This window comes from Elephas maximus, chromosome 2, assembly GCF_024166365.1.
Source record: "Elephas maximus indicus isolate mEleMax1 chromosome 2, mEleMax1 primary haplotype, whole genome shotgun sequence".
NCBI classification, from domain to species: domain Eukaryota; kingdom Metazoa; phylum Chordata; class Mammalia; order Proboscidea; family Elephantidae; genus Elephas; species Elephas maximus.
The window spans coordinates 225,883,274-225,893,744 of record NC_064820.1 but is presented as its reverse complement, the minus strand read 5'-3'; positions in this window follow the sequence as shown (position 1 = coordinate 225,893,744).

Below are 10,471 nucleotides of genomic sequence, written 5' to 3'. Positions count from 1 at the left end.
AAAAAAACCCACAGAGCAACCACTAAAAAACCAAAGCAGTACCATTAATAAGCCAACAGCGGAGATAAAACAGAATACTGAAAAAAAAAAAAAAAAACTCAGTTGATCAAAATAAAGCAGGGAAAACAAACAAAAAATACATGGGACAAACAGAAAGCAAGTAGCAAGATGATGGGTTTCAACTCCCCCACATTCAAAATTAAATGAGGTGAACATTGTAGCTAAGTGGCAGAACTTGTCAGAGTGGACAAAAAAAAAAAAAAAAAAAAACCAGAACCCAAGTATATACTGTCTACAAGGAACCCAAGTTAAACATAAATACAAAAATAGGTTAAAAGTATAGAATGGAAAATGATACTTCATGCAAACACTAATTATAAGATATCTGGAGTGGCTGTATTAATATCAGTGAATTCCAGAAAAAGGAAGGTTACCAGGGATAAAGAGGGACATTTCAGAATGATAAAGGAATAAGTTTCTTTATCAAGGGGACATAACAATCCTAAATGTGTATAGACCTAATTACAGGGTTTCAAAATACATAATAAGCATGGGGGAAAATGAGAGAAGATATAAATTATGAATACAGGCATTATAAAGAAGGCATCACTATAGATTCTATCAACATTAAAAGAATGTGAATAATAAGGAATTATTATGTGCTAATAAATTTGACAACCTATTTGAAATGAATAAATCTCTTGAAAAACAATCAAAGCTCACTCTGGAAAAATAAATAGCCTGAATATCCTTATATCTATTAAATACATCTAATTTACAGTTTAAAAACCTCCCCTCACAGAAAGCTCTAGTCCCAGATGGCTTCATTTGTGAATTCTACTAAACATTTTAGGAAGAAATAATATCAATTCTATACAAACTCTTCCCCCAAATCCTAGCAGTCTTTTTTGTAGTAACTGATAAACTGATTCTAAAATTTAACATGGAAATGCAAAGTAACCACCAAAAACAATTTTGAAAATGACAAAATTAAAGGACTTATGCTACTAGATTTTAAGAATTACTATAAAGCCACAGTAAGCAAGACATTGTGGTATTGCTGTAAAGATAGACATACAGGTAGATCCATGGAACAGAATGGAGAGTCCAGAAACAGACCTTCACGTATATGGCCAATTAATTTTTGACAAAGGGGCCAAAGAAATTCAGTGAGGGAAAAGATTGTCTTCTCAACAAATGGTGCTAGAAAAGCAGGATGTCCATACGGGGAAGAAAAAAATCTTACCTCACATGATAGTCATTGAACTGTCCATTTAAAAGACTGTCCTCTGATTAGAAAATCCATAACATCAGATAACAACCCAAGACTAGAACACAGTGTTTCTAAATACATAAAGCAAACTCTAACAGCATTGAAAAGAGAAATAGACAGCTCCACAATAATAGTAGGGGACTTCAACACACCACTTCCAGTGAAGGACAGAACATCCAGAAAGAAGCTCCGTAAAGACACGTAAGATCTAAATGCCACAATCAACCAACTTGATCTCACAGACATATACAGAACACTCCAACCAACAGCAGCCAAGTATACCTTCTTTTCCAATGTAAATGGAAAATTCTCCAGAATAGACCACATGTTAGGCCAGAAAGCAAGCCTTAAAAAAATCCAGTACATCAAAATATTACAAAGCATCTCTTCTGACCATAAAGCCATAAGAGTAGAAATCAATAACAGAAAAAGCAAGGGGAAAAAAAATCAAATATACGGAAACTGAACAACACCTTGCTCAAAAACTACTAGGTTATAGAAGAAATCAAGGATGAAATAAAGAAATTCACAGAATCAAATGAAAATGAAAAGACATTCTACCAGAACCTTTGGGACACAGCAAAGGTGGTATTCAGAGGTCAATTTATAGCAATAAATGCACACATTCAAAAGGAAGAAAGGGCCAAAATCAAAACATTAGCCGTGCAACTCGAACAAAAAGAAAAAAGAGCTGCAAAAGGAGCCCTTGGGCACCAGAAGAAAGGAAATAATAATACTTAAAGGGGAAATAAATGAAATAGAGAATAGAAAAACAATTGAAAGAGTGAGCAAGACCAAAAGCAGGTTCTTTGAAAAGATCAACAAAATTGATAAACCTCTGGACAAACCGACAAAAGAAAAACTGGAGAGGAAGAAAATAACCTGAGTAAGAAATGAGATGGGCAATATCAGAACAGACTCCACTAAAATTAAAAGAATCATAATAGAATACTACAAAAAATTATACTCCAACTAATTTGAAAACCTAGCAGAAATGGACAAATTTCTAGAAACACACTGCCAACCTAAACTAACACAAACAAAGGTAGAACAACTAAATAAACCTATAACAAAAGAAGAGATTGAAGAGGTAATTTAAAAACTACCAACAAAAAAAAGCCCTGGCCCTGATGACTTCACTGGAGAATTCTACCAAACTTTCAAAGAGTTAACACCACTACTACTAAAGGTATTTCAGAGCATATAAAAGGATGGAATACTCCCAAACTCATTCTCTGAAGCCAGCATAACCCTGATACAAAAACCAGGTAAAGACACTACCAAAAAAAAAAAAAAGAAAAGAAAGAAAATTACAGTCCAATATCCCTCATAAACATAGACACGAAAACCCTCAACAAAATTCTAGGAAGTAGAATTCAACAACATATCAAAAAAATAATCACCATGACCAAATGGGATTCATACCAGGTATGCAGAGATGGTTCAACATTAGAAAAACAATCAATGTAATCCATCGCTTAAATAAAAGACAAGAACCATATGATCTCATCAATTGATGCAGAAAAGGTATTTGACGAAGTCCAACACCCATTCATGATAAAAAAACACTCAGCAAAATGGGAATAGAAGGGAAATTCCTCAACATAATAAAGGGCATTTATACAAAGCCAACAGCCAACATCATCCTAAATGAAGAAAGTCTGAAAGCATTCCCCTTGAGAATGGAAACCAGACAAGGATGTCTTTTATCACTGCTCTTATTCAACATTGTGCTGAAGTCCTAGCCGTAGCAATTAGGCAAGAAAAAGAAATTAAGAGCATCCAAATTGGTAAGGAAGAAGTAAAAGTATCCCTATTTGCAGATGAAATGATCTTATACACAGAAAACTCCAGAGAATACACAAGAAAACTACTGGAACAAATAGGAGATTTCAGCAAAGTATCAGGATACAAGATAAACATAAAAAAATCGGTTGGATTCCTCTACACCAACAAAGAGAGTGTCAAAGAGAAAGTCACTAAATCAATGCCACTTACAATAACCCCCAAGAAGATGCAATACTTAGGAATAAATCTAACCAGAGGAGTAAAAGACCTATACAAAGAAAAATACAAGACACTACTGCAAGTAACCGAAAGAGACCACATAAGTGGAAAAATATACTTGCTCATTTTGGATAGGAAGATTCAACATTGCGAACATGTCAATTCTACTCAAAGTGATCTACATATACAATGCAATCCCTATCCAAATTCCAAAGACATTTTTTTGATGGAGAAACAAATCACCAACATCATATGGAAAGGGAAAAGGCCCTGGATAAGTAAAGCATTACTGAAGAAGAAGAACAAAGTGGGAGGCCTCACATGACCTGATTTTAGAACCTATTATACTGCTACAGTAGTCAAAACAGCCTGGTACTGGAACAATAACAGAGGCATAGACCAATGGAACAGAATTGAGAATCCAGATGTAAATCCAGCCACCTATGAGCAGCTGATATTTGACAAAGGTCCAGAGCCTCTTAAGTGGGGAAAAGAGAATCTCTTTAACAAATGGTGCTGGCATAGCTGGATATCCATCTGCAAAAAAAAAAAAAAGAAAAGAAACAAGAGCAATACCTCACACCATGCACAAAAACTAACTCGAAATGGATCAAAGACCTAAATAATATAAAATCTAAAATGATAAAGATCATGGAAGAAAAAATAGGGACAACACTAGGAGCCCTAAGACATGGCATAAACAGAATACAAAACATTACTAACAATGCACAAACACCAGAAAAGAAGCTAGATAACGGCAAGCTCCTAAAAATCAAACACTTATACTCATCCAAAGACTTCACCAAAGGAATAAAAAGAGAACCTACAGACTGGGAAAAAATTTTTAGCTACAACTAATCTAACCAGGGTCTGCTCTCTGAAATCTACAAGATACGGCAAAACTTCAACAACAAAAACACAGATAACACAACTGAAAAATGCGCAAAGGATATGAAGAGGCACTTCACTAAAGAAGGCATTCAGGTAGCTAACAGATACATGAGGAAATGCTCATGATCATTAGGGAAATGCAAATCAAAACTACAATGAGATACCATCTCACCCCAACAAGGCTGGCATTAATCCGAAAAACGAAATAATAAATGTTGGAGAGACTGGAACACTTATACGCAGCTGGTGGGAATGTAAAATGGTACAACCACTTTGGAAATCGATTTGACACCTCCTTCAAAAGCTAGAAATGGAAGTATCACACGATCTAGTAATCCCACTCCTTGAAATACATCCTAGAGAAATAAGAGTATCACACAAATAGATATATTCACACCCATGTTCATTGCAGCACTGTTCACAATAGCAAAAAGATGGAAACATCCTAGGTGTCCATCAATGGACGAATGAATAAACAAATTATGGTATATTCACACAATGGAAATGCAAATTTGTTAGAGTACAATTTTTTGTAATAATCTGATATGATTCTTTTAATTTCAGTTGGGTCTGTTGTGATATGGCCCATCTCGTTTCTTATTCAGGTTATTTGTTTCCTTTCTTGTATTTCTCTAGTTTATCAATTTTGTTAATTTTTTCAAAGAACCAGCTTTTGGCTTTGTTAATTCTTTTAATTGTTTTTCTGTTCTCTATTTCATTTAGTTCAGCTCTAATTTTTATTATTTGTCTTCTTCTAGTGCCTGATGGATTCTTTTGCTGCTCTCTTTCTATTTGTTCAAGTTGTAGGGACAGTTCTCTGATTTTGGCTCTTTCTTCTCTTTGAATGTGTGCATTTATCCATATAAATTGACCTCTGAGCTCTGCTTTTGCTGTGTCCCAGAGGTTTTGATAGGAAGTGTTTTCATTCTCATTGCATTCTATGAATTTCTTTATTGCCTCCTTAATGTCTTCTATAACCCAGTCTTTTTTGAGCAGGATATTGTTCAGTTTCCGAGTATTTGATTTCTTTTCCCTAATTTTCCCTATTGATTTCCACTTTTATGGCCTTGCGGTCTGAGAAGATGCTTTGTAATATTTCGATGTTTTGGATTCTGCAAAGGTTTGTTTTATGACCTTATATGTGATCTATTCTAGAGAATGTTCTATGTGTGCTAGAAAAAAAAGTATATTTTGCAGCTGTTGGGTGGAGTGTTCTGTGTAGGTCTATGAGGTCAGGTTGGTTGATTGTAGCAATTAGGTCTTCCGTGTCTCTATTGAGCTTCTTACTGGAAGTCCTATCCTTCTCCTAAAGGGGTGTGTTGAAGTCTCCTACTATAAATGTGGAGGTGTCTACCTCACTTTTCAGTTCTGCTAAAGTTTGTTTTATGTATCTTGCAGCCCTGTCATTGGGTGCATAAATATTTAATATGGTTATGTCTTCCTGATCAATTGTCCCTTTAATCATTATGTAGTGTGCTTCTTTATCCTTTGTGGTGGATTTAACTTTGAAGTCTATTTTGTCAGAAATTAATATTGCTACTCCTGCTCTTTTTTGATTTTTGTTTGCTTGATATATTTTTTTCCATCCTTTGAGTTTTAGCTTGTTTGTGTCTCTAAGTCTAAGGTGTGTCTCTTGTAGGCAGCATATAGACAGATTGTGTTTCTTTATCCAGTCTAAGACTCTCTGTCTCTTTATTGGTGCATTTAGTCCATTTACATTCAGTGTAATTATAGATAAGTATGTGTTTAGTGCTGTCATTTTGATGCCTTTTTGTGTGTGTTGTTGACAATTTCATTTTTCCACTTACTTTTTTGTGCTGAGATGTTTTTCTTTGTAAATTGTGTGTTCCTCATTTTCATAGTAGTCAAATTTATGTTTGCTGAGTCGTTATGTTTTTCTTGGTTTTTATTTTGAGTTATGGAATTGTTAGACCTCTTTGTGGTTACCTTAATATTTACCCCTATTTTTCTACGCAAAAACCTAACTTGTATCGTCTTATATCGCGTTGTTTTCCTCTCCATATGGCAGTTCTATGCCACCTGTATTTAGTCCCTCTTTTTGATTATTGTGATCTTTTACATAATGACTTCAGTGATTCCCTGTTTTGAGCATTTTTTTCTTTTTAAAATTAATCTTAATTTGTTTTTGTGATTTCCTTATTTGAGATGATATCAGGATGTTCTGTTCTGTGACTTTGTGTTTTGTCGTTATTTGATGTTATTGATTTTCTGACCAAACAATTTCCTTTAGTATTTCTTGTAGCTTTGGTTTGGTTTTTGCAAATTCTCTAAGCTTGTGTTTATCTGTAAATGTTTTAATTTCGCCTTCATATTTGAGACAGAGTTTTGCTGGATAAATGATCGTTGGCTGGCAGTTTTTCTCCTTCAGTGCTCTGTATATGTCATCCCATTGCCTTCTTGCCTGCATGGTTTCTGCTGAGTAGTCTGAACTTATTCTTATTGATTCTCCTTTGTAAGAGACCTTTCTTTTATCCCTGGCTGCTTTTAAAATTTTCTCCTTTATCTTTGGTTTTGGCAAGTTTGATGATAATATGTCTTGGTGACTTTCTTTTTGGATCAATCTTAAATGGGGTTCGATGAGCATCTTGGATAGATATCCTTTCGTCTTTCATGATGTCAGGGAGGTTTTCTGCCAACAGATCTTCAACTATTCTCTCTGTGTTTTCTGTTATCCCTCCCTGTTCTGGAACCCCAATCCCACGCAAGTTATTCTTCTTGATAGAGTCCCACATGATTCTTAGGGTTTCTTCCCTTTTTTAAATTCTTTTATCTGATTTTTCTTCAGCTATATTGATGTCAATTGCCTTATCCTCCCCCTCCCCCACTCTGCATTCCAATTGCTCGATTCCGCTCCTCTGACTTCCTACTGAGTTGTCTAATTCTGTAATTTTACTGTTAATCTTTTGGGTTTCTGAATGCTGTCTCTCTATGGATTCTTGTAGCTTAGTAATTTTTCCACTATGTTCTTGAATAATCTTTTTTATTTCTTCAACTGCTTTATCAGTGTGTTCCTTGGCTTTTTCTGTAGATTGCCTTATTTCATTTTCCAGGTCATCCCTGATGTCTTGAAGCATTCTGTAAATTAGTTTTTTATATTCTGCATCTGGCAATTCCAGGATTGTATCTTCATTTGGGAAAGATTTTGATTCTTTAATTTGGGGAGTTGTAGAAGCAATCATGGTCTGCTTCTTTATGTGGTCTGATATCAACTGCAGTCTCCGAGCCATCTATAAGATATTGTAGTGATTTATTTTATATTTGTTCACTGAGTCTTATCTTGTTTTGTTTTCTTTCAATATACGTAGATGGGCTACTAGATTGTGCTGTCTTGATGGTTGTAGCCTTTGAATCACTTATGTCCTCTTACCAGCTGGTTTAGGCCATTACCAGAAATATAAGCCTAAGAGTCCATTCACTATTCTTGAGTAGAATCTGATTTTGGGTCACCAAATGTGTGGGGTAGACTGTCACCTATTCACTTAGAGGAGTAGTGGTGATAGTTGTGTGCACCAGATCCTAGTAGCAGCAGGGGGTCATATTCCGGGGGGGGCGGGCAGGATGCTCACAGGCTTCCCCCAAGTGCCAGTGAGGTAGATGTGTCTCTAGTCCTAAAGCACTTTGGTGGTTGGGCTCTGCAGCTGTACCTTAGGCACCCAATGCATGTACCTCTACAGATTGGTGGAAGTCACTATCCTAAGACCCCTATGGCAGGAGGTTAGGTGGTTTGGGTGGAGCTTCAGCCCTCAGTTCCCCATTGTGGGTCAGTAAGGGCTCTGTTTAATAGGTAGATATATCAGACCTGGGAAACTTGTCTTTCCAGTAATCGGCTAAAACAATTACAGTCAGATCACTATCAGAATTGCCTTTGCGTTATAATAGCCATCATGCTCACTGTAGGGATGAAAGCCCAAGACTGTGGATCTCATATGCTTGGCTGGAGCTGGTTGTGTATTTTCAGTCTAATTTTGGGAAGTCAGGGAAAGATTTTTTGTCCCTGGGTTTTTTGTAGCTGCTTCTCTCAGGCCAGGAGAATGGGTTAGGAAAAGACCTAACAAACAAACAAAAAAACAAACCGCAGAGCACTTCACTCTCTGGCCCAGGAAATTCCAATGTTAATGAAGCCACCTGGGAAGGGGAGGGGAGGGATCAGATAGAAGAGAGTAGCACCCAGGAATATAGACAAAGTTACTTATCTTGCTTGGTGAGGACTGTTTTATCTGAGATTCCTGAGGAGTGTGTAGCCTGTGTGTGTTGGCTGGGTTGAGATTGCCCCTGAGGGCCAGGCCCGCATCCTGTGCTTGTGCTGTCTCAGAGGCCGTGGTCAGTTCCTCCACTCCCAGTCCAAAGCCCAGTGCCAAGGTTCCCTGGCTGGGATGCCACACTCCGGGCTCCAAAACCAGTCGCTGCCTCCCAGTGACTTCTCCTCTTGTCAGCCGTGTCACTGTGCTGCCTGCGTGGACTGGCTGAGCTTCCCCCAAGGTCACTTCTGGGGGCTAGGGCTGCGTCCCGTGTTTGCGCCGTCTAAGGATTCCGTGCTCCGCTCTCCTGCGCCCAGTCCAAAACCTGGTGCCAAGGATTTCTGACTGGGACGCTGGCTTTAGGCTCCGAAAACAGTCTCTGCTTCCCTGTGGTTGTTCGTTCGTTCTCTCATTAGCCCCGTCAGTGTGCAGCCTGCTTATGATTGCTGAGAATATACGGAGGTTACCCCAGGGGGCTAGGGGTTAGGGCTGTGTCCTGTGCCTGCCCTGCCTCAGCAAGCCGCTATCAGCCCTGCCACTCGGCACCAGGGAACCGCGAGGGCTCAAGGCTGTGGAGTGGGTCGCGGGTTCCAGAAGCGGTCGCTGGTTCAGGGTGCAGCTTTTCACTCACCTGTCACTCGGGTCAACTCTTTAGATCTGTATTTTATGGTCAGGGTTCGTAGATTGTCATGTATGTGATCGATTCACTTGTTTTTCCGAGTCTTTGTTGCAAGAGGGATCCGAGGTAGCATCTACCTAATCAGCCATCTTGGCCCTGCCCAAAACTCATATTCTTAAAAAAAAAAAAAAATCCAGACTAACTGGACTGGGGAGACCAGAGGACTCCCTAAGACTATTGCCCTGAGATATTCTTCAAGCCCTGAATTCAAACTATCCCCTGAATTCACCTTTTAGCAAAATAAAGTGGCACACAAAATAAAAGATATTACCCAGAAGTACAGTGCTATATTAAAAACGACCATCTATATGAGACCATGAGTTCAACATCTACTCTAAAGCAAAGATGAGACAGTAAGGGGGCACGGAAACTACAGTAATGGAAACGGTGCAACCAGAACACAATTAAAGAGAATGTCGACACATTGTGAAAAATGTAACTAATGTCACCAAACAATTTGTATAGAAACGTCATATGGAAACCTAATTTACCATGTAAACTTCCACCAAAAACACAGTAAAATATTATTTTATAAAAAACAACAGAGTTACATAAAACAAACCAGGAAACTCTGGTGGCATAGTGGTTAAGAGTTTGGCTGTTAACCAAAAAGTAAGCAGTTTGAATCCAGCAGCCGCTCCTTGGAAATCCTATGGAGTAGTTCTACTCTGTCCTATAGGGTCACTATGGGTTGGAATTGACTCAACGGCAATGAGTTTGGTTTGGTTGGTTTTAAAACAAACTACAGTAGTTGAAACAGAATATCTGAGGAAATTCTAACAACTGTCTCAGTTTTATGGCAGCAAGATACCAACCAAATGCAGATTTAACTTTAAATACAGTCACCGGGTAGCTAAAGTTCTTTTTCTTCTGCGTGCTTGATTTGTACATGTTTTTAGCACTCGCTGCTTATCTGTACACCATCGGATCATGTTCATCCTGTCATCATGTCCACCTGGTTCTGGCTATAATTTTACCCAACACTGAATCAAGGTCGGGGGGTGTCAGATTTGTCTGTTTTTATCCCCTTCTTCTGGTGATAGTTCTGTTGCCCACTGTGGGTAAGCTTAGGGGGAAAAAAAAAAGATTGCCATTGAGTTGACTTTGACTCTGGTGACCCCATGTGTGCCAGGGTAGAACTGTGCTCTATGGCATTTTCAGTAGCTGACATTTCGGAAATACATCTCCAAGGCTTTCTTCTGAAGTGTCTTGGGTGAATTTGAACCACCAACCTTCCAGTTAGTAGCCAAATGCTTAGCCAAGTGTGCCACCCAGGGACTCCTGTGGGCAGGCTTAGGGGCTGTCAATCAGGATCCCCAACACTCTGGCCAAGGATGGGGCTTGGACCCAAGCCAGGCCAAT